The sequence below is a fragment of the Nematostella vectensis genome, chromosome 14, assembly GCF_932526225.1.
Source record: "Nematostella vectensis chromosome 14, jaNemVect1.1, whole genome shotgun sequence".
Lineage (NCBI taxonomy): Eukaryota > Metazoa > Cnidaria > Anthozoa > Actiniaria > Edwardsiidae > Nematostella > Nematostella vectensis.
This window is the reverse complement of record NC_064047.1, coordinates 3148580-3173860: the sequence shown is the minus strand read 5'-3', so window position 1 is coordinate 3173860 and position 25281 is coordinate 3148580. Positions and strand designations below refer to the sequence as shown.

General features: G+C 43.8%; 78 non-coding genes across 78 annotated transcripts; all 78 read right to left on the bottom strand.

Moving 5' to 3' along the window:
- Positions 1-342: 342 nt before the first annotated feature.
- On the bottom strand, positions 343-424 carry Trnas-cga. The gene has a single exon. It is a non-coding gene; the product is annotated as a tRNA-Ser (tRNA).
- A 69-nt stretch (positions 425-493) lies between these two features.
- On the bottom strand, positions 494-572 carry Trnas-cga. The gene has a single exon. It is a non-coding gene; the product is annotated as a tRNA-Ser (tRNA).
- Positions 573-825: 253 nt separating this feature from the next.
- Trnas-cga lies at positions 826-907 on the bottom strand. The gene has a single exon. It is a non-coding gene; the product is annotated as a tRNA-Ser (tRNA).
- A 69-nt stretch (positions 908-976) lies between these two features.
- Trnas-cga lies at positions 977-1058 on the bottom strand. The gene has a single exon. It is a non-coding gene; the product is annotated as a tRNA-Ser (tRNA).
- Positions 1059-1610: 552 nt separating this feature from the next.
- Trnas-cga lies at positions 1611-1692 on the bottom strand. The gene has a single exon. It is a non-coding gene; the product is annotated as a tRNA-Ser (tRNA).
- A 69-nt stretch (positions 1693-1761) lies between these two features.
- On the bottom strand, positions 1762-1843 carry Trnas-cga. The gene has a single exon. It is a non-coding gene; the product is annotated as a tRNA-Ser (tRNA).
- Positions 1844-2093: 250 nt separating this feature from the next.
- Trnas-cga lies at positions 2094-2175 on the bottom strand. Its single transcript has one exon. It is a non-coding gene; the product is annotated as a tRNA-Ser (tRNA).
- A 553-nt stretch (positions 2176-2728) lies between these two features.
- Positions 2729-2810, bottom strand: Trnas-cga. Its single transcript has one exon. It is a non-coding gene; the product is annotated as a tRNA-Ser (tRNA).
- Positions 2811-2879: 69 nt separating this feature from the next.
- On the bottom strand, positions 2880-2961 carry Trnas-cga. Its single transcript has one exon. It is a non-coding gene; the product is annotated as a tRNA-Ser (tRNA).
- Positions 2962-3363: 402 nt separating this feature from the next.
- On the bottom strand, positions 3364-3445 carry Trnas-cga. The gene has a single exon. It is a non-coding gene; the product is annotated as a tRNA-Ser (tRNA).
- Positions 3446-3514: 69 nt separating this feature from the next.
- Trnas-cga lies at positions 3515-3596 on the bottom strand. Its single transcript has one exon. It is a non-coding gene; the product is annotated as a tRNA-Ser (tRNA).
- Positions 3597-3846: 250 nt separating this feature from the next.
- Trnas-cga lies at positions 3847-3928 on the bottom strand. Its single transcript has one exon. It is a non-coding gene; the product is annotated as a tRNA-Ser (tRNA).
- Positions 3929-4493: 565 nt separating this feature from the next.
- On the bottom strand, positions 4494-4575 carry Trnas-cga. The gene has a single exon. It is a non-coding gene; the product is annotated as a tRNA-Ser (tRNA).
- Positions 4576-4644: 69 nt separating this feature from the next.
- On the bottom strand, positions 4645-4726 carry Trnas-cga. The gene has a single exon. It is a non-coding gene; the product is annotated as a tRNA-Ser (tRNA).
- A 69-nt stretch (positions 4727-4795) lies between these two features.
- Trnas-aga lies at positions 4796-4877 on the bottom strand. Its single transcript has one exon. It is a non-coding gene; the product is annotated as a tRNA-Ser (tRNA).
- A 70-nt stretch (positions 4878-4947) lies between these two features.
- Positions 4948-5029, bottom strand: Trnas-aga. Its single transcript has one exon. It is a non-coding gene; the product is annotated as a tRNA-Ser (tRNA).
- Positions 5030-5099: 70 nt separating this feature from the next.
- Positions 5100-5181, bottom strand: Trnas-aga. The gene has a single exon. It is a non-coding gene; the product is annotated as a tRNA-Ser (tRNA).
- Positions 5182-5431: 250 nt separating this feature from the next.
- Trnas-cga lies at positions 5432-5513 on the bottom strand. Its single transcript has one exon. It is a non-coding gene; the product is annotated as a tRNA-Ser (tRNA).
- Positions 5514-5582: 69 nt separating this feature from the next.
- Positions 5583-5664, bottom strand: Trnas-cga. The gene has a single exon. It is a non-coding gene; the product is annotated as a tRNA-Ser (tRNA).
- A 562-nt stretch (positions 5665-6226) lies between these two features.
- Positions 6227-6308, bottom strand: Trnas-cga. The gene has a single exon. It is a non-coding gene; the product is annotated as a tRNA-Ser (tRNA).
- A 553-nt stretch (positions 6309-6861) lies between these two features.
- On the bottom strand, positions 6862-6943 carry Trnas-cga. Its single transcript has one exon. It is a non-coding gene; the product is annotated as a tRNA-Ser (tRNA).
- A 69-nt stretch (positions 6944-7012) lies between these two features.
- On the bottom strand, positions 7013-7094 carry Trnas-cga. The gene has a single exon. It is a non-coding gene; the product is annotated as a tRNA-Ser (tRNA).
- Positions 7095-7344: 250 nt separating this feature from the next.
- Trnas-cga lies at positions 7345-7426 on the bottom strand. The gene has a single exon. It is a non-coding gene; the product is annotated as a tRNA-Ser (tRNA).
- Positions 7427-7506: 80 nt separating this feature from the next.
- On the bottom strand, positions 7507-7588 carry Trnas-cga. Its single transcript has one exon. It is a non-coding gene; the product is annotated as a tRNA-Ser (tRNA).
- Positions 7589-7990: 402 nt separating this feature from the next.
- Trnas-cga lies at positions 7991-8072 on the bottom strand. The gene has a single exon. It is a non-coding gene; the product is annotated as a tRNA-Ser (tRNA).
- A 553-nt stretch (positions 8073-8625) lies between these two features.
- Trnas-cga lies at positions 8626-8707 on the bottom strand. Its single transcript has one exon. It is a non-coding gene; the product is annotated as a tRNA-Ser (tRNA).
- A 69-nt stretch (positions 8708-8776) lies between these two features.
- Positions 8777-8858, bottom strand: Trnas-cga. Its single transcript has one exon. It is a non-coding gene; the product is annotated as a tRNA-Ser (tRNA).
- A 402-nt stretch (positions 8859-9260) lies between these two features.
- Trnas-cga lies at positions 9261-9342 on the bottom strand. Its single transcript has one exon. It is a non-coding gene; the product is annotated as a tRNA-Ser (tRNA).
- A 553-nt stretch (positions 9343-9895) lies between these two features.
- On the bottom strand, positions 9896-9977 carry Trnas-cga. Its single transcript has one exon. It is a non-coding gene; the product is annotated as a tRNA-Ser (tRNA).
- A 69-nt stretch (positions 9978-10046) lies between these two features.
- Positions 10047-10128, bottom strand: Trnas-cga. The gene has a single exon. It is a non-coding gene; the product is annotated as a tRNA-Ser (tRNA).
- A 250-nt stretch (positions 10129-10378) lies between these two features.
- Positions 10379-10460, bottom strand: Trnas-cga. The gene has a single exon. It is a non-coding gene; the product is annotated as a tRNA-Ser (tRNA).
- Positions 10461-11024: 564 nt separating this feature from the next.
- Trnas-cga lies at positions 11025-11106 on the bottom strand. The gene has a single exon. It is a non-coding gene; the product is annotated as a tRNA-Ser (tRNA).
- Positions 11107-11175: 69 nt separating this feature from the next.
- Trnas-cga lies at positions 11176-11257 on the bottom strand. The gene has a single exon. It is a non-coding gene; the product is annotated as a tRNA-Ser (tRNA).
- Positions 11258-11326: 69 nt separating this feature from the next.
- Positions 11327-11408, bottom strand: Trnas-aga. The gene has a single exon. It is a non-coding gene; the product is annotated as a tRNA-Ser (tRNA).
- Positions 11409-11638: 230 nt separating this feature from the next.
- On the bottom strand, positions 11639-11720 carry Trnas-aga. The gene has a single exon. It is a non-coding gene; the product is annotated as a tRNA-Ser (tRNA).
- Positions 11721-11970: 250 nt separating this feature from the next.
- Positions 11971-12052, bottom strand: Trnas-cga. Its single transcript has one exon. It is a non-coding gene; the product is annotated as a tRNA-Ser (tRNA).
- An 80-nt stretch (positions 12053-12132) lies between these two features.
- Trnas-cga lies at positions 12133-12214 on the bottom strand. Its single transcript has one exon. It is a non-coding gene; the product is annotated as a tRNA-Ser (tRNA).
- Positions 12215-12616: 402 nt separating this feature from the next.
- Positions 12617-12698, bottom strand: Trnas-cga. The gene has a single exon. It is a non-coding gene; the product is annotated as a tRNA-Ser (tRNA).
- A 69-nt stretch (positions 12699-12767) lies between these two features.
- On the bottom strand, positions 12768-12849 carry Trnas-cga. Its single transcript has one exon. It is a non-coding gene; the product is annotated as a tRNA-Ser (tRNA).
- Positions 12850-12918: 69 nt separating this feature from the next.
- Trnas-aga lies at positions 12919-13000 on the bottom strand. Its single transcript has one exon. It is a non-coding gene; the product is annotated as a tRNA-Ser (tRNA).
- A 230-nt stretch (positions 13001-13230) lies between these two features.
- Trnas-aga lies at positions 13231-13312 on the bottom strand. Its single transcript has one exon. It is a non-coding gene; the product is annotated as a tRNA-Ser (tRNA).
- Positions 13313-13562: 250 nt separating this feature from the next.
- Positions 13563-13644, bottom strand: Trnas-cga. The gene has a single exon. It is a non-coding gene; the product is annotated as a tRNA-Ser (tRNA).
- A 219-nt stretch (positions 13645-13863) lies between these two features.
- On the bottom strand, positions 13864-13945 carry Trnas-cga. The gene has a single exon. It is a non-coding gene; the product is annotated as a tRNA-Ser (tRNA).
- Positions 13946-14014: 69 nt separating this feature from the next.
- Trnas-cga lies at positions 14015-14096 on the bottom strand. Its single transcript has one exon. It is a non-coding gene; the product is annotated as a tRNA-Ser (tRNA).
- Positions 14097-14165: 69 nt separating this feature from the next.
- Trnas-aga lies at positions 14166-14247 on the bottom strand. The gene has a single exon. It is a non-coding gene; the product is annotated as a tRNA-Ser (tRNA).
- Positions 14248-14477: 230 nt separating this feature from the next.
- Positions 14478-14559, bottom strand: Trnas-aga. Its single transcript has one exon. It is a non-coding gene; the product is annotated as a tRNA-Ser (tRNA).
- Positions 14560-14809: 250 nt separating this feature from the next.
- Trnas-cga lies at positions 14810-14891 on the bottom strand. The gene has a single exon. It is a non-coding gene; the product is annotated as a tRNA-Ser (tRNA).
- A 69-nt stretch (positions 14892-14960) lies between these two features.
- Trnas-aga lies at positions 14961-15042 on the bottom strand. The gene has a single exon. It is a non-coding gene; the product is annotated as a tRNA-Ser (tRNA).
- Positions 15043-15412: 370 nt separating this feature from the next.
- On the bottom strand, positions 15413-15494 carry Trnas-cga. Its single transcript has one exon. It is a non-coding gene; the product is annotated as a tRNA-Ser (tRNA).
- Positions 15495-15563: 69 nt separating this feature from the next.
- On the bottom strand, positions 15564-15645 carry Trnas-cga. Its single transcript has one exon. It is a non-coding gene; the product is annotated as a tRNA-Ser (tRNA).
- A 250-nt stretch (positions 15646-15895) lies between these two features.
- Trnas-cga lies at positions 15896-15977 on the bottom strand. Its single transcript has one exon. It is a non-coding gene; the product is annotated as a tRNA-Ser (tRNA).
- A 69-nt stretch (positions 15978-16046) lies between these two features.
- On the bottom strand, positions 16047-16128 carry Trnas-cga. Its single transcript has one exon. It is a non-coding gene; the product is annotated as a tRNA-Ser (tRNA).
- Positions 16129-16680: 552 nt separating this feature from the next.
- On the bottom strand, positions 16681-16762 carry Trnas-cga. Its single transcript has one exon. It is a non-coding gene; the product is annotated as a tRNA-Ser (tRNA).
- Positions 16763-16831: 69 nt separating this feature from the next.
- On the bottom strand, positions 16832-16913 carry Trnas-cga. Its single transcript has one exon. It is a non-coding gene; the product is annotated as a tRNA-Ser (tRNA).
- A 250-nt stretch (positions 16914-17163) lies between these two features.
- Positions 17164-17245, bottom strand: Trnas-cga. Its single transcript has one exon. It is a non-coding gene; the product is annotated as a tRNA-Ser (tRNA).
- Positions 17246-18128: 883 nt separating this feature from the next.
- Trnas-uga lies at positions 18129-18210 on the bottom strand. The gene has a single exon. It is a non-coding gene; the product is annotated as a tRNA-Ser (tRNA).
- A 229-nt stretch (positions 18211-18439) lies between these two features.
- On the bottom strand, positions 18440-18521 carry Trnas-aga. Its single transcript has one exon. It is a non-coding gene; the product is annotated as a tRNA-Ser (tRNA).
- A 229-nt stretch (positions 18522-18750) lies between these two features.
- On the bottom strand, positions 18751-18832 carry Trnas-aga. The gene has a single exon. It is a non-coding gene; the product is annotated as a tRNA-Ser (tRNA).
- A 68-nt stretch (positions 18833-18900) lies between these two features.
- On the bottom strand, positions 18901-18982 carry Trnas-aga. The gene has a single exon. It is a non-coding gene; the product is annotated as a tRNA-Ser (tRNA).
- A 402-nt stretch (positions 18983-19384) lies between these two features.
- Positions 19385-19466, bottom strand: Trnas-cga. Its single transcript has one exon. It is a non-coding gene; the product is annotated as a tRNA-Ser (tRNA).
- A 69-nt stretch (positions 19467-19535) lies between these two features.
- Positions 19536-19617, bottom strand: Trnas-aga. The gene has a single exon. It is a non-coding gene; the product is annotated as a tRNA-Ser (tRNA).
- Positions 19618-20321: 704 nt separating this feature from the next.
- Positions 20322-20403, bottom strand: Trnas-cga. Its single transcript has one exon. It is a non-coding gene; the product is annotated as a tRNA-Ser (tRNA).
- A 69-nt stretch (positions 20404-20472) lies between these two features.
- Positions 20473-20554, bottom strand: Trnas-cga. Its single transcript has one exon. It is a non-coding gene; the product is annotated as a tRNA-Ser (tRNA).
- A 250-nt stretch (positions 20555-20804) lies between these two features.
- Positions 20805-20888, bottom strand: Trnas-cga. Its single transcript has one exon. It is a non-coding gene; the product is annotated as a tRNA-Ser (tRNA).
- A 68-nt stretch (positions 20889-20956) lies between these two features.
- On the bottom strand, positions 20957-21038 carry Trnas-aga. Its single transcript has one exon. It is a non-coding gene; the product is annotated as a tRNA-Ser (tRNA).
- Positions 21039-21592: 554 nt separating this feature from the next.
- On the bottom strand, positions 21593-21674 carry Trnas-cga. The gene has a single exon. It is a non-coding gene; the product is annotated as a tRNA-Ser (tRNA).
- A 69-nt stretch (positions 21675-21743) lies between these two features.
- Positions 21744-21825, bottom strand: Trnas-cga. Its single transcript has one exon. It is a non-coding gene; the product is annotated as a tRNA-Ser (tRNA).
- Positions 21826-22055: 230 nt separating this feature from the next.
- Trnas-cga lies at positions 22056-22137 on the bottom strand. The gene has a single exon. It is a non-coding gene; the product is annotated as a tRNA-Ser (tRNA).
- Positions 22138-22206: 69 nt separating this feature from the next.
- Trnas-cga lies at positions 22207-22288 on the bottom strand. Its single transcript has one exon. It is a non-coding gene; the product is annotated as a tRNA-Ser (tRNA).
- Positions 22289-22538: 250 nt separating this feature from the next.
- Positions 22539-22620, bottom strand: Trnas-aga. The gene has a single exon. It is a non-coding gene; the product is annotated as a tRNA-Ser (tRNA).
- Positions 22621-22690: 70 nt separating this feature from the next.
- Trnas-cga lies at positions 22691-22772 on the bottom strand. The gene has a single exon. It is a non-coding gene; the product is annotated as a tRNA-Ser (tRNA).
- A 69-nt stretch (positions 22773-22841) lies between these two features.
- Positions 22842-22923, bottom strand: Trnas-cga. Its single transcript has one exon. It is a non-coding gene; the product is annotated as a tRNA-Ser (tRNA).
- A 250-nt stretch (positions 22924-23173) lies between these two features.
- On the bottom strand, positions 23174-23255 carry Trnas-cga. The gene has a single exon. It is a non-coding gene; the product is annotated as a tRNA-Ser (tRNA).
- Positions 23256-23324: 69 nt separating this feature from the next.
- Positions 23325-23406, bottom strand: Trnas-aga. Its single transcript has one exon. It is a non-coding gene; the product is annotated as a tRNA-Ser (tRNA).
- A 552-nt stretch (positions 23407-23958) lies between these two features.
- Trnas-cga lies at positions 23959-24040 on the bottom strand. The gene has a single exon. It is a non-coding gene; the product is annotated as a tRNA-Ser (tRNA).
- Positions 24041-24109: 69 nt separating this feature from the next.
- On the bottom strand, positions 24110-24191 carry Trnas-cga. Its single transcript has one exon. It is a non-coding gene; the product is annotated as a tRNA-Ser (tRNA).
- A 250-nt stretch (positions 24192-24441) lies between these two features.
- On the bottom strand, positions 24442-24523 carry Trnas-cga. Its single transcript has one exon. It is a non-coding gene; the product is annotated as a tRNA-Ser (tRNA).
- A 69-nt stretch (positions 24524-24592) lies between these two features.
- Positions 24593-24674, bottom strand: Trnas-aga. Its single transcript has one exon. It is a non-coding gene; the product is annotated as a tRNA-Ser (tRNA).
- Between the last annotated feature and the right edge of the window lie 607 nt (positions 24675-25281).

Genomic DNA, 25281 nt, shown 5'->3' with positions numbered 1-25281 from the left:
TCTGTTATTTTGATCAGGGATTTTTCAAACAAAAATATATCGTTGCCGAAAGGGCTCGAACCTGCGCGGGAAGATCCCATTGGATTTCTAGTCCAACGCCTTAACCACTCGGCCACCGCAACCTTGGGTTTTTAGAATAGCATTTTAACCTCTGTTATTTTGATCAGGGATTTTTCAAACAAAAATATATCGTTGCCGAAAGGGCTCGAACCTGCGCGGGAAGATCCCATTGGATTTCTAGTCCAACGCCTTAACCACTCGGCCACCGCAACCTTGGATTTTTCAAATAGCTGTTTTACCTCTTTGTTATTTTGATCAGGGATTTTTCAAACAAAAATGTATCGTTGCGGGCAGGATTCGAACCTGCGCGGGAAGATCCCATTGGATTTCGAGTCCAACGCCTTAACCACTCGGCCACCGCAACCTTGGGTGTTTAAAATAGCTTCTTTTCCGCTTTGCTATTTTGATCAAGGATTGTTAAAACAAAAAGAAGCCTTGCGGGCAGGATTCGAACCTGCGCGGGAAGATCCAATTGGATTTCGAGTCCAACGCCTTAACCACTCGGCCACCGGAACCTTGGATGTTCGTCCCTACTTTTTTTAAATGGTAAAACTGCATTGAAATTGCAACTGGATCAATAAAGTATTAAAAATGTGTTTGAAGAAAAAAGAACCGTTGCGGGCAGGATTCGAGCCTGCGCGTTAAGATCCAATTTGATTTCCAGTCGAACGGCTTAACCACTCGGCCTTCGCAACCATGGATTTTTCAAATAGCTGTTTTACCTCTTTGTTATTTTGATCAGGGATTTTTCAAACAAAAATGTATCGTTGCGGGCAGGATTCGAACCTGCGCGGAAAGATCCTATTGGATTTCGAGTCCAACGCCTTAACCCCTCGGCCACCGCAACCTTGGGTGTTTAAAATAGCTTCTTTTTTGCTTTGCTATTTTGATCAAGGATTGTTGAAACAAAATGAAGCATTGCGGGCAGCATTCGAACCTGCGCGGGAAGATCCCATTGGATTTCGAGTCCAACGCCTTAACCACTCGGCCACCGCAACCTTGGGTTTTTAGAATAGCATTTTAACCTCTGTTATTTTGATCAGGGATTTTTCAAACAAAAATATATCGTTGCCGAAAGGGCTCGGACCTGCGCGGGAAGATCCCATTGGATTTCTAGTCCAACGCCTTAACCGCTCGGCCACGGCAACCTTGGATGTTCGTCCCTACTTTTTTTAAATTGTAAAACTGCATCGAAATTGCAACTGGATCAATAAAGTATTAAAAATGTGTTTGAAGAAAAAAGAACCGTTGCGGGTAGGATTCGAGCCTGCGCGCGAAGATCCCGTTGGATTTTCAGTCGAACGGCTTAAACACTCGGCCTTAGTAACCTTGGATTTTTCAAATAGCTCTTTTACCTCTTTGTTATTTTGATTAGGGATTTTTCAAACAAAAATGTATAGTTGCGGGCAGGATTCGAGCCTGCGCGGGAAGATCCCATTTGATTTCCAGTCGAACGGCTTAACCACTCGGCCTTCTCAACCATGGATTTTTCAAATAGCTGTTTTACCTCTTTGTTATTTTGATCAGGGATTTTTCAAACAAAAATGTATCGTTGCGGGCAGGATTCGAACCTGCGCGGGAAGATCCCATTGGATTTCGAGTCCAACGCCTTAACCACTCGGCCACCGCAACCTTGGGTGTTTAAAATAGCTTCTTTTCCGCTTTGCTATTTTGATCAAGGATTGTTGAAACAAAATGAAGCGTTGCGGGCAGGATTCGAACCTGCGCGGGAAGATCCAATTGGCTTTCGAGTCCAACGCCTTAACCACTCGGCCACCGCAACCTTGGATGTTCGTCCCTACTTTTTTTAAATGGTAAAACTGCATTGAAATTGCAACTGGATCAATAAAGTATTAAAAATGTGTTTGAAAAAAAAAGAACCGTTGCGGGCAGGATTCGAGCCTGCGCGTTAAGATCCAATTTCATTTCCAGTCGAACGGCTTAACCACTCGGCCTTCGCAACCATGGATTTTTCAAATAGCTGTTTTACCTCTTTGTTATTTTGATCAGGGATTTTTCAAACAAAAATGTATCGTTGCTGGCAGGATTCGAACCTGCGCGGGAAGATCCCATTGGATTTCGGGTCCAACGCCTTAACCCCTCGGCCACCGCAACCTTGGGTGTTTAAAATAGCTTCTTATTTGCTTTGCTATTTTGATCAAGGATTGTTGAAACAAAATGAAGAATTGCGGGCAGGATTCGAACCTGCGCGGGAAGATCCCATTGGATTTCTAGTCCAACGCCTTAACCGCTCGGCCACGGCAACCTTGGATGTTCGTCCCTACTTTTTTTAAATGGTAAAACTGCATCGAAAATGCAACTGGATCAATAAAGTATTAAAAATGTGTTTGAAGAAAAAAGAACCGTTGCGGGTAGGATTCGAGCCTGCCTGCGAAGATCTCGTTGGATTTTCAGTCGAACGGCTTAACCACTCGGCCTTTGTAACCTAGGATTTTTCAAATAGCTCTTTTACCTCTTTGTTATTTTGATTAGGGATTTTTCAAACAAAAATGTATAGTTGCGGGCAGGATTCGAGCCTGCGCGTTAAGATCCCATTTGATTTCCAGTCGAACGGCTTAACCACTCGGCCTTCTCAACCATGGATTTTTCAAATAGCTGTTTTACCTCTTTGTTATTTTGATCAGGGATTTTTCAAACAAAAATGTATCGTTGCGGGCAGGATTCGAACCTGCGCGGGAAGATCCCATTGGATTTCGAGTCCAACGCCTTAACCACTCGGCCACCGCAACCTTGGGTGTTTAAAATAGCTTCTTTTCCGCTTTGCTATTTTGATCAAGGATTGTTGAAACAAAATGAAGCGTTGCGGGCAGGATTCGAACCTGCGCGGGAAGATCCAATTGGCTTTCGAGTCCAACGCCTTAACCACTCGGCCACCGCAACCTTGGATGTTCGTCCCTACTTTTTTTAAATGGTAAAACTGCATTGAAATTGCAACTGGATCAATAAAGTATTAAAAATGTGTTTGAAGAAAAATGAACCGTTGCGGGCAGGATTCGAGCCTGCCTGCGAAGATCTCGTTGGATTTTCAGTCGAACGGCTTAACCACTCGGCCTTTGTAACCTAGGATTTTTCAAATAGCTCTTTTACCTCTTTGTTATTTTGATTAGGGATTTTTCAAACAAAAATGTATAGTTGCGGGCAGGATTCGAGCCTGCGCGTTAAGATCCCATTTGATTTCAAGTCGAACGGCTTAACCACTCGGCCTTCTCAACCATGGATTTTTCAAATAGCTGTTTTACCTCTTTGTTATTTTGATCAGGGATTTTTCAAACAAAAATGTATCGTTGCGGGCAGGATTCGAACCTGCGCGGGAAGATCCCATTGGATTTCGAGTCCAACGCCTTAACCACTCGGCCACCGCAACCTTGGGTGTTTAAAATAGCTTCTTTTCCGCTTTGCTATTTTGATCAAGGATTGTTGAAACAAAATGAAGCGTTGCGGGCAGGATTCGAACCTGCGCGGGAAGATCCAATTGGCTTTCGAGTCCAACGCCTTAACCACTCGGCCACCGCAACCTTGGATGTTCGTCCCTACTTTTTTTAAATGGTAAAACTGCATTGAAATTGCAACTGGATCAATAAAGTATTAAAAATGTGTTTGAAGAAAAATGAACCGTTGCGGGCAGGATTCGAGCCTGCGCGTTAAGATCCAATTTGATTTCCAGTCGAACGGCTTAACCACTCGGCCTTCGCAACCATGGGTTTTTCAAATAGCTGTTTTACCTCTTTGTTATTTTGATCAGGGATTTTTCAAACAAAAATGTATCGTTGCGGACAGGATTCGAACCTGCGCGGGAAGATCCCATTGGATTTCGAGTCCAACGCCTTAACCCCTCGGCCACCGCAACCTTGGGTGTTTAAAATAGCTTAAAATAGCTTCTTTTTTGCTTTGCTATTTTGATCAGGGATTTTTCAAACAAAAATATATCGTTGCCGGAAGGACTCGAACCTGCGCGGGAAGATCCAATTGGCTTTCAAGTCCAACGCCTTAACAACTCGGCCACCGCAACCTTGGATGTTCGTCCCTACTTTTTTTAAATGGTAAAACTGCATAAAAATTGCAACTGGATCAATAAAGTATTAAAAATGTGTTTGAAGAAAAAAAAAACCGTTGCGGGTAGGATTCCAGCCTGCGCGCGAAGATCCCGTTGGATTTTCAGTCGAACGGCTTAACCACTCCTCCTTCGTAACCTTGGATTTTTCAAATAGCTCTTTTACCTCTTTGTTATTTTGATTAGGGATTTTTCAAACAAAAATGTATCGTTGCGGGCAGGATTCGAGCCTGCGCGGGAAGATCCCATTTGATTTCCAGTCGAACGGCTTAACCACTCGGCCTTCGCAACCATGGATTTTTCAAATAGCTGTTTTACCTCTTTGTTATTTTGATCAGGGATTTTTCAAACAAAAATGTATCGTTGCGGGCAGGATTAGAACCTGCGCGGGAAGATCCTATTGGATTTCGAGTCCAACGCCTTAACCACTCGGCCACCGCAACCTTGGGTGTTTAAAATAGCTTCTTTTCCGCTTTGCTATTTTGATCAAGGATTGTTGAAACAAAATGAAGCGTTGCGGGCAGGATTCGAACCTGCGCGGGAAGATCCAATTGGATTTCGAGTCCAACGCCTTAACCACTCGGCCACCGCAACCTTGGGTGTTACAAATAGCTTCTTTTCCGATCTGCTATTTTGATCAAGGATTGTTGAAACAAAATGAAGCGTTGCGGGCAGGATTCGAACCTGCGCGGGAAGATCCCATTGGATTTCTAGTCCAACGCCTTAACCACTCGGCCACCGCAACCTTGGATTTTTCGAATAGCATTTTAACCTCTTTGTTATTTTGATAAGGGATTTTTCAAAAAAAAATATATTGTTGCCGGAAGGACTCGAACCTGCGCGGGAAGATCCCATTGGATTTCTAGTCCAACGCCTTAACCGCTCGGCCACGGCAACCTTGGATTTTTCGAATAGCATTTTAACCTCTTTGTTATTTTGATCAGGGATTTTTCAAAAAAAAATATATTGTTGCCGGAAGGACTCGAACCTGCGCGGGAAGATCCCATTGGATTTCTAGTCCAACGCCTTAACCGCTCGGCCACGGCAACCTTGGATGTTCGTACCTACTTTTTTTAAATGGTAAAACTGCATCGAAATTGCAACTGGATCAATAAAGTATTAAAAATGTGTTTGAAGAAAAAAGAACCGTTGCGGGTAGGATTCGAGCCTGCGCGCGAAGATCCCGTTGGATTTTCAGTCGAACGGCTTAACCACGCGGCTTTCGTAACCTTGGATTTTTCAAATAGCTGTTTTACCTTTTTGTTATTTTGATCAGGGATTTTTCAAACAAAAATGTATCGTTGCGGGCAGGATTCGCACCTGCGCGGGAAGATCCCATTGGATTTCGAGTTCAACGCCTTAACCCCTCGGCCACCGCAACCTTGGGTGTTTAAAATAGCTTCTTTTCCGCTTTGCTATTTTGATCAAGGATTGTTGAAACAAAATGAAGCGTTGCGGGCAGGATTCGAACCTGCGCGGGAAGATCCACTTGTACTTCGAGTCCAACGCCTTAACCACTCGGCCACCGCAACCTTGGGTGTTAAAAATAGCTTCTTTTCCGATCTGCTATTTTGATCAAGGATTGTTGAAACAAAATAAAGCGTTGCGGGCAGGATTCGAACCTGCGAGGCAAGATCCCATTGGATTTCTAATCGACCGCCTTAACCACTCGGCCATCGCAACCTTTGATTTTTGATTAAGCTTTATTTCCGCTTTGCTATTTTGATAAGGGATTCTTCAAACAAAATGTCGAAAAATCTATCGTTGCGGGCAGGATTCGAACCTGCGCGGGAAGATCCCATTGGATTTCTAGTCCAACTCCTTATCCGCTCGGCCACCGCAACATTGGATGTTCGTCCCTACTTTTTTTAAAAGCTAAAACTGCGTTGAAATTGCAACTGGATCAATAAAGTATTAAAAATGTGTTTGAAGAAAAAAGAACCGTTGCGGGCAGGATTCGAGCCTGCGAGTTAAGATCCCATTTGATTTCCAGTCGAACGGCTTAACCACTCAGCCTTCGCAACCATGGATTTTTCAAATAGCTGTTTTACCTCTTTGTTATTTTGATCAGGTATTTTTCAAACAAAAATGTATCGTTGCGGGCAGGATTCGAACCTGCGCGGAAAGATCTCATTGGATTTCGGGTCCAACGCCTTAACCCCTCGGCCACCGCAACCTTGGGTGTTTAAAATAGCTTCTTATTTGCTTTGCTATTTTGATCAAGGATTGTTGAAACAAAATGAAGCATTGCGGGCAGGATTCGAACCTGCGCGGGAAGATCCCATTGGATTTCTAGTCCAACGCCTTAACCGCTCGGCCACGGCAACCTTGGATGTTCGTCCCTACTTTTTTTAAATGGTAAAACTGCATCGAAATTGCAACTGGATCAATAAAGTATTAAAAATGTGTTTGAAGAAAAAAGAACCGTTGCGGGTAGGATTCGAGCCTGCCTGCGAAGATCTCGTTGGATTTTCAGTCGAACGGCTTAACCACTCGGCCTTTGTAACCTAGGATTTTTCAAATAGCTCTTTTACCTCTTTGTTATTTTGATTAGGGATTTTTCAAACAAAAATGTATAGTTGCGGGCAGGATTCGAGCCTGCGCGGGAAGATCCCATTTGATTTCCAGTCGAACGGCTTAACCACTCGGCCTTCTCAACCATGGATTTTTCAAATAGCTGTTTTACCTCTTTGTTATTTTGATCAGGGATTTTTCAAACAAAAATGTATCGTTGCGGGCAGGATTCGAACCTGCGCGGGAAGATCCCATTGGATTTCGAGTCCAACGCCTTAACCACTCGGCCACCGCAACCTTGGGTGTTTAAAATAGCTTCTTTTCCGCTTTGCTATTTTGATCAAGGATTGTTGAAACAAAATGAAGCGTTGCGGGCAGGATTCGAACCTGCGCGGGAAGATCCAATTGGCTTTCGAGTCCAACGCCTTAACCACTCGGCCACTGCAACCTTGGATGTTCGTCCCTACTTTTTTTAAATGGTAAAACTGCATTGAAATTGCAACTGGATCAATAAAGTATTAAAAATGTGTTTGAAGAAAAAAGAACCGTTGCGGGAAGGATTCGAGCCTGCGCGTTAAGATCCAATTTGATTTCCAGTCGAACGGCTTAACCACTCGGCCTTCGCAACCATGGGTTTTTCAAATAGCTGTTTTACCTCTTTGTTATTTTGATCAGGGATTTTTCAAACAAAAATGTATCGTTGCTGGCAGGATTCGAACCTGCGCGGGAAGATCCCATTGGATTTCGAGTCCAACGCCTTAACCCCTCGGCCACCGCAACCTTGGGTGTTTAAAATAGCTTAAAATAGCTTCTTTTTTGCTTTGCTATTTTGATCAGGGATTTTTCAAACAAAAATATATCGTTGCCGGAAGGACTCGAACCTGCGCGGGAAGATCCAATTGGCTTTCGAGTCCAACGCCTTAACCACTCGGCCACCGCAACCTTGGATGTTCGTCCCTATTTTTTTTAAATGGTAAAACTGCATCGAAATTGCAACTGGATCAATAAAGTATTAAAAATGTGTTTGAAGAAAAAAGAACCGTTGCGGGTAGGATTCGAGCCTGCGCGCGAAGATCCCGTTGGATTTTCAGTCGAACGGCTTAACCACTCGGCCTTCGTAACCTTGGATTTTTCAAATAGCTCTTTTCTCTCTTTGTTATTTTGATTAGGGATTTTTCAAACAAAAATGTATCGTTGCGGGCAGGATTCGAGCCTGCGCGGGAAGATCCCATTTGATTTCCAGTCGAACGGCTTAACCACTCGGCCTTCGCAACCATGGATTTTTCAAATAGCTGTTTTACCTCTTTGTTATTTTGATCAGGTATTTTTCAAACAAAGATGTATCGTTGCGGGCAGGATTCGAACCTGCGCGGAAAGATCTCATTGGATTTCGGGTCCAACGCCTTAACCCCTCGGCCACCGCAACCTTGGGTGTTTAAAATAGCTTCTTATTTGCTTTGCTATTTTGATCAAGGATTGTTGAAACAAAATGAAGCATTGCGGGCAGGATTCGAACCTGCGCGAAAAGATCCCATTGGATTTCTAGTCCAACGCCTTAACCGCTCGGCCACGGCAACCTTGGATGTTCGTCCCTACTTTTTTTAAATGGTAAAACTGCATCGAAATTGCAACTGGATCAATAAAGTATTAAAAATGTGTTTGAAGAAAAAAGAACCGTTGCGGGTAGGATTCGAGCCTGCCTGCGAAGATCTCGTTGGATTTTCGGTCGAACGGCTTAACCACTCGGCCTTTGTAACCTAGGATTTTTCAAATAGCTCTTTTACCTCTTTGTTATTTTGATTGGGGATTTTTAAAACAAAAATGTATAGTTGCGGGCAGGATTCGAGCCTGCGCGGGAAGATCCCATTTGATTTCCAGTCGAACGGCTTAACCACTCGGCCTTCTCAACCATGGATTTTTCAAATAGCTGTTTTACCTCTTTGTTATTTTGATCAGGGATTTTTCAAACAAAAATGTATCGTTGCGGGCAGGATTCGAACCTGCGCGGGAAGATCCCATTGGATTTCGAGTCCAACGCCTTAACAACTCGGCCACCGCAACCTTGGGTGTTTAAAATAGCTTCTTTTCCGCTTTGCTATTTTGATCAAGGATTGTTGAAACAAAATGAAGCGTTGCTGGCAGGATTCGAACCTGCGCGGGAAGATCCAATTGGCTTTCGAGTCCAACGCCTTAACCACTCGGCCACCGCAACCTTGGATGTTCGTCCCTACTTTTTTTAAATGGTAAAACTGCATCGAAATTGCAACTGGATCAATAAAGTATTAAAAATGTGTTTGAAGAAAAAAGAACCGTTGCGGGTAGGATTCGAGCCTGCGCGCGAAGATCCCGTTGGATTTTCAGTCGAACGGCTTAACCACTCGGCCTTCGTAACCTTGGATTTTTCAAATAGCTCTTTTACCTCTTTGTTATTTTGATTAGGGATTTTTCAAACAAAAACGTATCGTTGCGGGCAGGATTCGAGCCTGCGCGGGAAGATCCCATTTGATTTCCAGTCGAACGGCTTAACCACTCGGCCTTCGCAACCATGGATTTTTCAAATAGCTGTTTTACCTCTTTGTTATTTTGATCAGGTATTTTTCAAACAAAAATGTATCGTTGCGGGCAGGATTCGAACCTGCGCGGAAAGATCTCATTGGATTTCGGGTCCAACGCCTTAACCCCTCGGCCACCGCAACCTTGGGTGTTTAAAATAGCTTCTTATTTGCTTTGCTATTTTGATCAAGGATTGTTGAAACAAAATGAAGCATTGCGGGCAGGATTCGAACCTGCGCGGGAAGATCCCATTGGATTTCTAGTCCAACGCCTTAACCGCTCGGCCACGGCAACCTTGGATGTTCGTCCCTACTTTTTTTAAATGGTAAAACTGCATCGAAATTGCAACTGGATCAATAAAGTATTAAAAATGTGTTTGAAGAAAAAAGAACCGTTGCGGGTAGGATTCGAGCCTGCCTGCGAAGATCTCGTTGGATTTTCAGTCGAACGGCTTAACCACTCGGCCTTTGTAACCTAGGATATTTCAAATAGCTCTTTTACCTCTTTGTTATTTTGATTAGGGATTTTTCAAACAAAAATGTATAGTTGCGGGCAGGATTCGAGCCTGCGCGGGAAGATCCCATTTGATTTCCAGTCGAACGGCTTAACCACTCGGCCTTCTCAACCATGGATTTTTCAAATAGCTGTTTTACCTCTTTGTTATTTTGATCAGGGATTTTTCAAACAAAAATGTATCGTTGCGGGCAGGATTCGAACCTGCGCGGGAAGATCCAATTGGATTTCGAGTCCAACGCCTTAACCACTCGGCCACCGCAACCTTGGGTGTTTAAAATAGCTTCTTTTCCGCTTTGCTATTTTGATCAAGGATTGTTGAAACAAAATGAAGCGTTGCGGGCAGGATTCGAACCTGCGCGGGAAGATCCAATTGGCTTTCGAGTCCAACGCCTTAACCACTCGGCCACCGCAACCTTGGATGTTCGTCCCTACTTTTTTTAAATGGTAAAACTGCATTGAAATTGCAACTGGATCAATAAAGTATTAAAAATGTGTTTGAAGAAAAAAGAACCGTTGCGGTTAGGATTCGAGCCTGCGCGTTAAGATCCAATTTGATTTCCAGTCGAACGGCTTAACCACTCGGCCTTCGCAACCATGGGTTTTTCAAATAGCTGTTTTACCTCTTTGTTATTTTGATCAGGGATTTTTCAAACACAAATGTATCGTTGCGGGCAGGATTCGAACCTGCGCGGGAAGATCCCATTGGATTTCGAGTCCAACGCCTTAACCCCTCGGCCACCGCAACCTTGGGTGTTTAAAATAGCTTAAAATAGCTTCTTTTTTGCTTTGCTATTTTGATCAGGGATTTTTCAAACAAAAATATATCGTTGCCGAAAGGACTCGAACCTGCGCGGGAAGATCCAATTGGCTTTCGAGTCCAACGCCTTAACCACTCGGCCACCGCAACCTTGGATGTTCGTCCCTACTTTTTTTAAATGGTAAAACTGCATCGAAATTGCAACTGGATCAATAAAGTATTAAAAATGTGTTTGAAGAAAAAAGAACCGTTGCGGGTAGGATTCAAGCCTGCGCGCGAAGATCCCGTTGGATTTTCAGTCGATCGGCTTAACCACTCGGCCTTCGTAACCTTGGATTTTTCAAATAGCTCTTTTACCTCTTTGTTATTTTGATTAGGGATTTTTCAAACAAAAATGTATCGTTGCGGGCAGGATTCGAGCCTGCGCGGGAAGATCCCATTTGATTTCCAGTCGAACGGCTTAACCACTCGGCCTTCGCAACCATGGATTTTTCAAATAGCTGTTTTACCTCTTTGTTATTTTGATCAGGGATTTTTCAAACAAAAATGTATCGTTGCGGGCAGGATTCTAACCTGCGCGGGAAGATCCCATTGGATTTCGAGTCCAACGCCTTAACCACTCCGCCACCGCAACCTTGGGTGTTTAAAATAGCTTCTTTTCCGCTTTGCTATTTTGATCAAGGATTGTTGAAACAAAATGAAGCGTTGCGGGCAGGATTCGAACCTGCGCGGGAAGATCCAATTGGATTTCGAGTCCAACGCCTTAACCACTCGGCCACCGCAACCTTGGGTGTTAAAAATAGCTTCTTTCCCAATCTGCTATTTTGATCAAGGATTGTTGAAACAAAATGAAGCGTTGCGGGCAGGATTCGAACCTGCGCGGGAAGATCCCATTGGATTTCTAGTCCAACGCCTTAACCACTCGGCTACCGCAACCTTGGGTGTTTAAAATAGCTTCTTTTCCGCTTTGCTATTTTGATCAAGGATTGTTGAAACAAATTGAAGCGTTGCGGGCAGGATTCGAACCTGCGAGGCAAGATCCCATTGGATTTCTAATCGACCGCCTTAACCACTCGGCCATCGCAACCTTTGATTTTTGATTAAGCTTCATTTCCGCTTTGCTATTTTGATAAGGGATTCTTCAAACAAAATGTCGAAAAATGTATCGTTGCGGGCAGGATTCGAACCTGCGCGGGAAGATCCCATTGGATTTCTAGTCCAACACCTTATCCGCTCGGCCACCGCAACATTGGATGTTCGTCCCTACTTTTTTTAAATGCTAAAACTGCGTTGAAATTGCAACTGGATCAATAAAGTATTAAAAATGTGTTTGAAGAAAAAAGAACCGTTGCGGGCAGGATTCGAGCCTGCGCGTTAAGATCCCATTTGATTTCCAGTCGAACGGCTTAACCACTCAGCCTTCGCAACCATGGATTTTTCAAATAGCTGTTTTACCTCTTTGTTATTTTGATCAGGGATTTTTCAAACAAAAATGTATCGTTGCGGGCAGGATTCGAACCTGCGCGGAAAGATCCTATTGGATTTCGAGTCAAACGCCTTAACCCCTCGGCCACCGCAACCTTGGGTGTTTAAAATAGCTTAAAATAGCTTCTTTTTTGCTTTGCTATTTTGATCAGGGATTTTTCAAACAAAAATATATCGTTGCCGGAAGGACTCGAACCTGCGCGGGAAGATCCAATTGGCTTTCGAGTCCAACGCCTTAACCACTCGGCCACCGCAACCTTGGATGTTCGTCCCTACTTTTTTTAAATGGTAAAACTGCATCGAAATTGCAACTGGATCAATAAAGTATTAAAAATGTGTTTGAAGAAAAAAGAACCGTTGCGGGTAGGATTCGAGCCTGCGCGCGAAGATCCCGTTGGATTTTCAGTCGATCGGCTTAACCACTCGGCCTTTGTAACCTTGGATTTTTCAAATAGCTCTTTTACCTCTTTGTTATTTTGATTAGGGATTTTTCAAACAAAAATGTATCGTTGCGGGCAGGATTCGAGCCTGCGCGGGAAGATCCCATTTGATTTCCAGTCGAACGGCTTAACCACTCGGCCTTCGCAACCATGGATTTTTCAAATAGCTGTTTTACCTCTTTGTTATTTTGATCAGGGATTTTTCAAACAAAAATGTATCGTTGCGGGCAGGATTCTAACCTGCGCGGGAAGATCCCATTGGATTTCGAGTCCAACGCCTTAACCACTCCGCCACCGCAACCTTGGGTGTTTAAAATAGCTTCTTTTCCGCTTTGCTATTTTGATCAAAGATTGTTGAAACAAAATGAAGCGTTGCGGGCAGGATTCGAACCTGCGCGGGAAGATCCAATTGGATTTCGAGTCCAACGCCTTAACCACTCGGCCACCGCAACCTTGGGTGTTAAAAATAGCTTCTTTTCCGATCTGCTATTTTGATCAAGGATTGTTGAAACAAAATGAAGCGTTGCGGGCAGGATTCGAACCTGCGCGGGAAGATCCCATTGGATTTCTAGTCCAACGCCTTAACCACTCGGCTACCGCAACCTTGGGTGTTTAAAATAGCTTCTTTTCCGCTTTGCTATTTTGATCAAGGATTGTTGAAACAAATTGAAGCGTTGCGGGCAGGATTCGAACCTGCGAGGCAAGATCCCATTGGATTTCTAATCGACCGCCTTAACCACTCGGCCATCGCAACCTTTGATTTTTGATTAAGCTTCATTTCCGCTTTGCTATTTTGATAAGGGATTCTTCAAACAAAATGTCGAAAAATGTATCGTTGCGGGCAGGATTCGAACCTGCGCGGGAAGATCCCATTGGATTTCTAGTCCAACACCTTATCCGCTCGGCCACCGCAACATTGGATGTTCGTCCCTACTTTTTTTAAATGCTAAAACTGCGTTGAAATTGCAACTGGATCAATAAAGTATTAAAAATGTGTTTGAAGAAAAAAGAACCGTTGCGGGCAGGATTCGAGCCTGCGCGTTAAGATCCCATTTGATTTCCAGTCGAACGGCTTAACCATTCAGCCTTCGCAACCATGGATTTTTCAAATAGCTGTTTTACCTCTTTGTTATTTTGATCAGGGATTTTTCAAACAAAAATGTATCGTTGCGGGCAGGATTCGAACCTGCGCGGAAAGATCCTATTGGATTTCGAGTCAAACGCCTTAACCCCTCGGCCACCGCAACCTTGGGTGTTTAAAATAGCTTCTTTTTTGCTTTGCTATTTTGATCAAGGATTGTTGAAACAAAATGAAGCATTGCGGGCAGGATTCGAACCTGCGCGGGAAGATCCCATTGGATTTCTAGTCCAACGCCTTAACCACTCGGCCATAGCAACCTTGGGTTTTTGGAATAGCATTTTAACCTCTGTTATTTTGATCAGGGATTTTTCAAACAAAAATGTATCGTTGCGGGCAGGATTCGAACCTGCGCGGGAAGATCCCATTGGATTTCGAGTCCAACGCCTTAACCACTCGGCCACCGCAACCTTGGGTGTTTAAAATAGCTTCTTTTCCGCTTTGCTATTTTGATCAAGGATTGTTGAAACAAAATGAAGCGTTGCGGGCAGGATTCGAACCTGCGCGGGAAGATCCAATTGTATTTCGAGTCCAACGCCTTAACCACTCGGCCACCGCAACCTTGGGTGTTAAAAATAGCTTCTTTTCCGATCTGCTATTTTGATCAAGGATTGTTGAAACAAAATGAAGCGTTGCGGGCAGAATTCGAACCTGCGCGGGAAGATCCCATTGGATTTCTAGTCCAACGCCTTAACCACTCGGCCACCGCAACCTTGGGTGTTTAAAATAGCTTCTTTTCCGCTTTGCTATTTTGATCAAGGATTGTTGAAACAAATTGAAGCGTTGCGGGCAGGATTCGAACCTGCGAGGCAAGATCCCATTGGATTTCTAATCGACCGCCTTAACCACTCGGCCATCGCAACCTTTGATTTTTGATTAAGCTTCATTTCCGCTTTGCTATTTTGATAAGGGATTCTTCAAACAAAATGTCGAAAAATGTATCGTTGCGGGCAGGATTCGAACCTGCGCGGGAAGATCCCATTGGATTTCTAGTCCAACACCTTATCCGCTCGGCCACCGCAACATTGGATGTTCGTCCCTACTTTTTTTAAATGCTAAAACTGCGTTGAAATTGCAACTGGATCAATAAAGTATTAAAAATGTGTTTGAGGAAAAAAGAACCGTTGCGGGCAGGATTCGAGCCTGCGCGTTAAGATCCCATTTGATTTCCAGTCGAACGGCTTAACCACTCAGCCTTCGCAACCATGGATTTTTCAAATAGCTGTTTTACCTCTTTGTTATTTTGATCAGGGATTTTTCAAACAAAAATGTATCGTTGCGGGCAGGATTCGAACCTGCGCGGAAAGATCCTATTGGATTTCGAGTCCAACGCCTTAACCCCTCGGCCACCGCAACCTTGGGTGTTTAAAATAGCTTCTTTTTTGCTTTGCTATTTTGATCAAGGATTGTTGAAACAAAATGAAGCATTGCGGGCAGGATTCGAACCTGCGCGGGAAGATCCCATTGGATTTCTAGTCCAACGCCTTAACCACTCGGCCACCGCAACCTTGGGTTTTTAGAATAGCATTTTAACCTCTGTTATTTTGATCAGGGATTTTTCAAACAAAAATATATCGTTGCCGAAAGGGCTCGAACCTGCGCGGGAAGATCCCATTGGATTTCTAGTCCAACGCCTTAACCACTCGGCCACCGCAACCTTGGGTTTTTAGAATAGCATTTTAACCTCTGTTATTTTGATCAGGGATTTTTCAAACAAAAATATATCGTTGCCGAAAGGGCTCGAACCTGCGCGGGAAGATCCCATTGGATTTCTAGTCCAACGCCTTAACCACTCGGCCACCGCAACCTTGGATTTTTCAAATAGCTGTTTTACCTCTTTGTTATTTTGATCAGGGATTTTTCAAACAAAAATGTATCGTTGCGGGCAGGATTCGAACCTGCGCGGGAAGATCCCATTGGATTTCGAGTCCAACGCCTTAACCACTCGGCCACCGCAACCTTGGGTGTTTAAAATAGCTTCTTTTCCGCTTTGCTATTTTGATCAAGGATTGTTAAAACAAAAAGAAGCGTTGCGGGCAGGATTCGAACCTGCGCGGGAAGATCCAATTGGATTTCGAGTCCAACGCCTTAACCACTAGGCCACCGGAACCTTGGATGTTCGTCCCTACTTTTTTTAAATGGTAAAACTGCATTGAAATTGCAACTGGATCAATAAAGTATTAAAAATGTGTTTGAAGAAAAAAGAACCGTTGCGGGCAGGATTCGAGCCTGCGCGTTAAGATCCAATTTGATTTCCAGTCGAACGGCTTAACCACTCGGCCTTCGCAACCATGGATTTTTCAAATAGCTGTTTTACCTCTTTGTTATTTTGATCAGGGATTTTTCAAACAAAAATGTATCGTTGCGGGCAGGATTCGAACCTGCGCGGAAAGATCCTATTGGATTTCGAGTCCAACGCCTTAACCCCTCGGCCACCGCAACCTTGGGTGTTTAAAATAGCTTCTTTTTTGCTTTGCTATTTTGATCAAGGATTGTTGAAACAAAATGAAGCATTGCGGGCAGCATTCGAACCTGCGCGGGAAGATCCCATTGGATTTCGAGTCCAACGCCTTAACCACTCGGCCACCGCAACCTTGGGTTTTTAGAATAGCATTTTAACCTCTGTTATTTTGATCAGGGATTTTTCAAACAAAAATATATCGTTGCCGAAAGGGCTCGGACCTGCGCGGGAAGATCCCATTGGATTTCTAGTCCAACGCCTTAACCGCTCGGCCACGGCAACCTTGGATGTTCGTCCCTACTTTTTTTAAATGGTAAAACTGCATCGAAATTGCAACTGGATCAATAAAGTATTAAAAATGTGTTTGAAGAAAAAAGAACCGTTGCGGGTAGGATTCGAGCCTGCGCGCGAAGATCCCGTTGGATTTTCAGTCGAACGGCTTAAACACTCGGCCTTAGTAACCTTGGATTTTTCAAATAGCTCTTTTACCTCTTTGTTATTTTGATTAGGGATTTTTCAAACAAAAATGTATAGTTGCGGGCAGGATTCGAGCCTGCGCGGGAAGATCCCATTTGATTTCCAGTCGAACGGCTTAACCACTCGGCCTTCTCAACCATGGATTTTTCAAATAGCTGTTTTACCTCTTTGTTATTTTGATCAGGGATTTTTCAAACAAAAATGTATCGTTGCGGGCAGGATTCGAACCTGCGCGGGAAGATCCCATTGGATTTCGAGTCCAACGCCTTAACCACTCGGCCACCGCAACCTTGGGTGTTTAAAATAGCTTCTTTTCCGCTTTGCTATTTTGATCAAGGATTGTTGAAACAAAATGAAGCGTTGCGGGCAGGATTCGAACCTGCGCGGGAAGATCCAATTGGCTTTCGAGTCCAACGCCTTAACCACTCGGCCACCGCAACCTTGGATGTTCGTCCCTACTTTTTTTAAATGGTAAAACTGCATTGAAATTGCAACTGGATCAATAAAGTATTAAAAATGTGTTTGAAGAAAAAAGAACCGTTGCGGGCAGGATTCGAGCCTGCGCGTTAAGATCCAACTTGATTTCCAGTCGAACGGCTTAACCACTCGGCCTTCGCAACCATGGGTTTTTCAAATAGCTGTTTTACCTCTTTGTTATTTTGATCAGGGATTTTTCAAACAAAAATGTATCGTTGCGGGCAGGATTCGAACCTGCGCGGGAAGATCCCATTGGATTTCGAGTCCAACGCCTTAAACCCTCGGCCACCGCAACCTTGGGTGTTTAAAATAGCTTCTTTTTTGCTTTGCTATTTTGATCAGGGATTGTTGAAACAAAATGAAGCGTTGCGGGCAGGATTCGAACCTGCTCGGGAAGATCCCATTGGATTTCTAGTCCAACGCCTTAAGCACTCGGCCACCGCAACCTTGGATTTTTCGAATAGCATTTTAACCTCTTTGTTATTTTGATCAGGGATTTTTCAAACAAAAATATATCGTTGCCGGAAGGACTCGAACCTGCGTGGGAAGATCCCATTGGATTTCTAGTCCAACGCCTTAACCGCTCGGCCACGGCAACCTTGGATGTTCGTCCCTACTTTTTTTAAATGGTAAAACTGCATCGAAATTGCAACTGGATCAATAAAGTATTAAAAATGTGTTTGAAGAAAAAAGAACCGTTGCGGGTAGGATTCGAGCCTGCGCGCGAAGATCCCTTTGGATTTTCAGTCGAACGGCTTAACCACTAGGCCTTCGTAACCTTGGATTTTTCAAATAGCTCTTTTACCTCTTTGTTATTTTGATTAGGGATTTTTCAAACAAAAATGTATCGTTGCTGGCAGGATTCGAGCCTGCGCGGGAAGATCCCATTTGATTTCCAGTCGAACGGCTTAACCACTCGGCCTTCGCAACCATGGATTTTTCAAATAGCTGTTTTACCTCTTTGTTATTTTGATCAGGGATTTTTCAAACAAAAATATATCGTTGCCGGCAGGACTCGAACCTGCGCGGGAAGATCCCATTGGACTTCTAGTCCAACGTCTTAACCGCTCGGCCACCGCAACCATGGATGTTCGTCCCTATTTTTTTAATAGTAAAACTGCATCGAAATTGAAACTGGATCATTTAAGTATTAGAAATGTGTTTGAAGAAAAAAGAACCGTTGCGGGCAGGGTTCGAACCTGCGCGGGAAGATCCCATTGGATTTCAAGTCCAACGCCTTAACCACTCGGCCACCGCAACCTTGGATTTTTAAAATAGCTTCTTTTCCGATCTGCTATTTTGATCAAGGATTGTTGAAACAAAATGCAGCGTTGCGGGCAGGATTGGAACCTGCGAGGCAAGATCCCATTGGATTTCTAGTCGACCGCGTTAACCACTCGGCCATCGCAACCTTTGACTTTTTATTAAGCTTTATTTCCGCTTTTTATTTTGATATAAGATTCTTCAAACAAAATGTCGAAAAATGTATCGTTGCGGGCAGGATTCGAACCTGCGCGGGAAGATCCCATTGGATTTCTAGTCCAACGCCTTAACCACTCGGCCACCGCAACCTTGGATTTTGCGAATAGCATTTCAACCTCTTTGTTATTTTGATCAGGGATTCTTCAAAGAAAATGTCGAAAAATGTATCGTTGCTGCAGGATTCGAACCGTCACTGGAAGATCCCATTGGATTTCGAGTCCAACGCCTTAACCCCTCTGCCACCGCAACCTTGGGTGTTTAAAATAGCTTCTTTTTTGCTTTGCTATTTTGATCAAGGATTGTTGAAACAAAATGAAGCGTTGCGCGCAGGATTTGAACCTGCGCGGGAAGATCCCATTGGATTTCTAGTCCAACGCCTTAACCACTCGGCCACCGCAACCTTGGATTTTTCGAATAGCATTTTAGACTCTGTTATTTTGATCAGGGATTTTTCAAACAAAAATATATCGTTGCCGGAAGGACTCGAACCTGCGCGGGAAGATCCCATTGGATTTCTAGTCCAACGCCTTAACCGCTCGGCCACGGCAACCTTGGATGTTCGTCCTTACTTTTTTTAAATGGTAAAACTGCATCGAAATTGCAACTGGATCAATAAAGTATTAAAAATGTGTTTGAAGAAAAAAGAACCGTTGCGGGTAGGATTCGAGCCTGCGCGGGAAGATCCCATTGGATTTTCAGTCGAACGGCTTAACCACTCGGCCTTCGTAACCTTGGATTTTTCAAAAAGCTTTTTTACCTCTTTGTTATTTTGATTAGGGATTTTTCAAACAAAAATGTATCGTTGCGGGCAGGATTGGAGCCTGCGCGGGAAGATCCCATTTGATTTCCAGTCGAACGGCTTAACCACTCGGCCTTCGCAACCATGGATTTTTCAAATAGCTGTTTTACCTCTTTGTTATTTTGATCAGGGATTTTTCAAACAAAAATGTATCGTTGCGGGCAGGATTCCAACCTGCGCGGGAAGATCCCATTGGATTTCGAGTCCAACGCCTTAACCACTCGGCCACCGCAACCTTGGGTGTTTAAAATAGCTTCTTTTCCGCTTTGCTATTTTGATCAAGGATTGTTGAAACAAAATGAAGCATTGCGGGCAGGATTCGAAACTGCGCGGGAAGATCCCATTGGATTTCTAGTCCAACGCCTTAACCACTCGGCCACCGCAACCTTGGGTGTTTAAAATAGCTTCTTTTCCGCTTTGCTATTTTGATCAAGGATTGTTGAAACAAAATGAAGCATTGCGGGCAGGATTCGAACCTGCGCGGGAAGATCCCATTGGATTTCTAGTCCAACGCCTTAACCGCTCGGCCACGGCAACCTTGGGTTTTTAGAATAGCATTTTAACCTCTGTTATTTTGATCAGGGATTTTTCAAACAAAAATATATCGTTGCCGAAAGGGCTCGAACCTGCGCGGGAAGATCCCACTGGATTTCTAGTCCAACGCCTTAACCGCTCGGCCACGGCAACCTTGGATGTTCGTCCTTACTTTTTTTAAATGGTAAAACTTAATCGAAATTGCAACTGGATCAATAAAGTATTAAAAATGTGTTTGAAGAAAAAAGAACCGTTGCGGGTAGGATTCGAGCCTGCGCGGGAAGATCCCATTGGATTTTCAGTCGAACGGCTTAACCACTCGGCCTTCGTAACCTTGGATTTTTCAAACAGCTTTTTTACCTCATTTTTTATTTTGATTAGGGATTTTTCAAACAAAAATGTATCGTTGCGGGCAGGATTCGAGCCTGCGCGGGAAGATCCCATTTGATTTCCAGTCGAACGGCTTAACCACTCGGCCTTCGCAACCATGGATTTTTCAAATAGCTGTTTTACCTCTTTGTTATTTTGATCAGGGATTTTTCAAACAAAAATGTATCGTTGCGGGCAGGATTCGAACCTGCGCGGGAAGATCCCATTGGATTTCGAGTCCAACGACTTAACCACTCGGCCACCGCAACCTTGGGTGTTTAAAATAGCTTCTTTTCCGCTTTGCTATTTTGATCAAGGATTGTTGAAACAAAAAGAAGCGTTGCGGGCAGGATTCAAACCTGCGCGGGAAGATCCAATTGGATTTCGAGTCCAACGCCATAACCACTCGGCCACCGGAACCTTGGATGTTCGTCCCTACTTTTTTTAAATGGTAAAACTGCATTGAAATTGCAACTGGATCAATAAAGTATTAAAAATGTGTTTGAAGAAAAAAGAACCGTTGCGGGCAGGATTCGAGCCTGCGCGTTAAGATCCAATTTGATTTCCAGTCGAACGGCTTAACCACTCGGCCTTCGCAACCATGGATTTTTCAAATAGCTGTTTTACCTCTTTGTTATTTTGATCAGGGATTTTTCAAACAAAAATGTATCGTTGCGGGCAGGATTCGAACCTGCGCGGGAAGATCCCATTGGATTTCGAGTCCAACGCCCTAAACCCCTCGGCCACCGCAAACTTGGGTGTTTAAAATAGCTCCTTTTTTGCTTTGCTATTTTGATCAGGGATTGTTGAAACAAAATGAAGCGTTGCGGGCAGGATTCGAACCTGCGAGGGAAGATCCCATTGGATTTCTAGTCCAACGCCTTAACCACTCGGCCACCGCAACCTTGGATTTTTCGAATAGCATTTTAACCCCTTTGTTATTTTGATCAGGGATTTTTCAAAAAAAAATATATTGTTGCCGGAAGGACTCGAACCTGCGCGGGAAGATCTTATTGGATTTCTAGTCCAACGCCTTAACCGCTAGGCCACGGCAACCTTGGATGTTCGTCCCTACTTTTTTTAAAAGGTAAAACTGCATCGAAATTGCAACTGGATCAATAAAGTATTAAAAATGTGTTTGAAGAAAAAAGAACCGTTGCGGGTAGGATTCGAGCCTGCGCGCGAAGATCCCGTTGGATTTTCAGTCGAACGGCTTAACCACTCGGCCTTCGTAACCTTGGATTTTTCAAATAGCTCTTTTACCTCTTTGTTATTTTGATTAGGGATTTTTCAAACAAAAATGTATCGTTGCGGGCAGGATTCGAGACTGCGCGGGAAGATCCCATTTGATTTCCAGTCGAACGGCTTAACCACTCGGCCTTCGCAACCATGGATTTTTCAAATAGCTGTTTTACCCTTTTGTTATTTTGATCAGGGATTTTTCAAACAAAAATGTATCGTTGCGGGCAGGATTCGCACCTGCGCGGGAAGATCCCATTGGATTTCGAGTCCAACGCCTTAACCCCTCGGCCACCGCAACCTTGGGTGTTTAAAATAGCTTCTTTTCCGCTGTGCTATTTTGATCAAGGATTGTTGAAACAAAATGAAGCGTAGCGGGCAGGATTCGAACCTGCGCGGGAAGATCCAATTGTATTTCGAGTCCAACGCCTTAACCACTCGGCCACCGCAACCTTGGGTGTTTAAAATAGCTTCTTTTCCGCTTTGCTATTTTGATCAAGGATTGTTGAAACAAATTGAAGCGTTGCGGGCAGGATTCGAACCTGCGAGGCAAGATCCCATTGGATTTCTAATCGACCGCCTTAACCACTCGGCCATCGCAACCTTTGATTGTTGATTAAGCTTCATTTCCGCTTTGCTATTTTGATAAGGGATTCTTCAAACAAAATGTCGAAAAATCTATCGTTGCGGGCAGGATTCGAACCTGCGCGGGAAGATCCCATTGGATTTCGAGTCCAACGCCTTAACCACTCGGCCACCGCAACCTTGGGTGTGTAAAATAGCTTCTTTTCCGCTTTGCTATTTTGATCAAGGATTGTTGAAACAAAAAGAAGCGTTGCGGGCAGGATTCGAACCTGCGCGGGAAGATCCAATTGGATTTCGAGTCCAACGCCTTAACCACTAGGCCACCGGAACCTTGGATGTTCGTCCCTACTTTTTTTAAATGGTAAAACTGCATTGAAATTGCAACTGGATCAATAAAGTATTAAAAATGTGTTTGAAGAAAAAAGAACCGTTGCGGGCAGGATTCGAGCCTGCGCGTTAAGATCCAATTTGATTTCCAGTCGAACGGCTTAACCACTCGGCCTTCGCAACCATGGATTTTTCAAATAGCTGTTTTACCTCTTTGTTATTTTGATCAGGGATTTTTCAAACAAAAATGTATCGTTGCGGGCAGGATTCGAACCTGCGCGGGAAGATCCCATTGGATTTCTAGTCCAACGCCTTAACCACTCGGCCACCGCAACCTTGGATTTTTCAAATAGCTGTTTTACCTCTTTGTTATTTTGATCAGGGATTTTTCAAACAAAAATGTATCGTTGCGGGCAGGATTCGAACCTGCGCGGGAAGATCCCATTGGATTTCGAGTCCAACGCCTTAACCACTCGGCCACCGCAACCTTGGGTGTTTAAAATAGCTTCTTTTCCGCTTTGCTATTTTGATCAAGGATTGTTGAAACAAAAAGAAGCGTTGCGGGCAGGATTCGAACGTGCGCGGGAAGATCCAATTGGATTTCGAGTCCAACGCCTTAACCACTCGGCCACCGCAACCTTGGATGTTCGTCGCTACTTTTTTTAAATGGTAAAACTGCATTGAAATTGCAACTGGATCAATAAAGTATTAAAAATGTGTTTGAAGAAAAAAGAACCGTTGCGGGCAGGATTCGAGCCTGCGCGTTAAGATCCAATTTGATTTCCAGTCGAACGGCTTAACCACTCGGCCTTCGCAACCATGGATTTTTCAAATAGCTGTTTTACCTCTTTGTTATTTTGATCAGGGATTTTTCAAACAAAAATGTATCGTTGCGGGCAGGATTCGAACCTGCGCGGAAAGATCCTATTGGATTTCGAGTCCAACGCCTTAACCCCTCGGCCACCGCAACCTTGGGTGTTTAAAATAGCTTCTTTTTTGCTTTGCTATTTTGATCAAGGATTGTTGAAACAAAATGAAGCATTGCGGGCAGCATTCGAACCTGCGCGGGAAGATCCCATTGGATTTCTAGTCCAACGCCTTAACCACTCGGCCACCGCAACCTTGGGTTTTTAGAATAGCATTTTAACCTCTGTTATTTTGATTAGGGATTTTTCAAACAAAAATATATCGTTGCCGAAAGGGCTCGGACCTGCGCGGGAAGATCCCATTGGATTTCTAGTCCAACGCCTTAACCGCTTGGCCACGGCAACCTTGGATGTTCGTCCCTACTTTTTTTAAATGGTAAAACTGCATCGAAATTGCAACTGGATCAATAAAGTATTAAAAATGTGTTTGAAGAAAAAAGAACCGTTGCGGGTAGGATTCGAGCCTGCGCGCGAAGATCCCGTTGGATTTTCAGTCGAACGGCTTAAACACTCGGCCTTAGTAACCTTGGATTTTTCAAATAGCTCTTTTACCTCTTTGTTATTTTGATTAGGGATTTTTCAAACAAAAATGTATAGTTGCGGGCAGGATTCGAGCCTGCGCGGGAAGATCCCATTTGATTTCCAGTCGAACGGCTTAACCACTCGGCCTTCTCAACCATGGATTTTTCAAATAGCTGTTTTACCTCTTTGTTATTTTGATCAGGGATTTTTCAAACAAAAATGTATCGTTGCGGGCAGGATTCGAACCTGCGCGGGAAGATCCCATTGGATTTCGAGTCCAACGCCTTAACCACTCGGCCACCGCAACCTTGGGTGTTTAAAATAGCTTCTTTTCCGCTTTGCTATTTTGATCAAGGATTGTTGAAACAAAATGAAGCGTTGCGGGCAGGATTCGAACCTGCGCGGGAAGATCCAATTGGCTTTCGAGTCCAACGCCTTAACCACTCGGCCACCGCAACCTTGGATGTTCGTCCCTACTTTTTTTAAATGGTAAAACTGCATTGAAATTGCAACTGGATCAATAAAGTATTAAAAATGTGTTTGAAGAAAAAAGAACCGTTGCGGGCAGGATTCGAGCCTGCGCGTTAAGATCCAATTTGATTTCCAGTCAAACGGCTTAACCACTCGGCCTTCGCAACCATGGGTTTTTCAAATAGCTGTTTTACCTCTTTGTTATTTTGATCAGGGATTTTTCAAACAAAAATGTATCGTTGCGGGCAGGATTCGAACCTGCGCGGGAAGATCCCATTGGATTTCGAGTCCAACGCCTTAAACCCTCGGCCACCGCAACCTTGGGTGTTTAAAATAGCTTCTTTTTTGCTTTGCTATTTTGATCAGGGATTGTTAAAACAAAATGAAGCGTTGCGGGCAGGATTCGAACCTGCGCGGGAAGATCCCATTGGATTTCTAGTCCAACGCCTTAACCACTCGGCCACCGCAACCTTGGATTTTTCGAATAGCATTTTAACCTCTTTGTTATTTTGATCAGGGATTTTTCAAACAAAAATATATCGTTGCCAGAAGGACTCGAACCTGCGTGGGAAGATCCCATTGGATTTCTAGTCCAACGCCTTAACCGCTCGGCCACGGCAACCTTGGATGTTCGTCCCTACTTTTTTTAAATGGTATAACTGCATCGAAATTGCAACTGGATCAATAAAGTATTAAAAATGTGTTTGAAGAAAAAAGAACCGTTGCGGGTAGGATTCGAGCCTGCGCGCGAAGATCCCTTTGGATTTTCAGTCGAACAGCTTAACCACTAGGCCTTCGTAACCTTGGATTTTTCAAATAGCTCTTTTACCTCTTTGTTATTTTGATTAGGGATTTTTCAAACAAAAATGTATCGTTGCTGGCAGGATTCGAGCCTGCTCGGGAAGATCCCATTTGATTTCCAGTCGAACGGCTTAACCACTCGGCCTTCGCAACCATGGATTTTTCAAATAGCTGTTTTACCTCTTTGTTATTTTGATCAGGGATTTTTCAAACAAAAATATATCGTTGCCGGCAGGACTCGAACCTGCGCGGGAAGATCCCATTGGACTTCTAGTC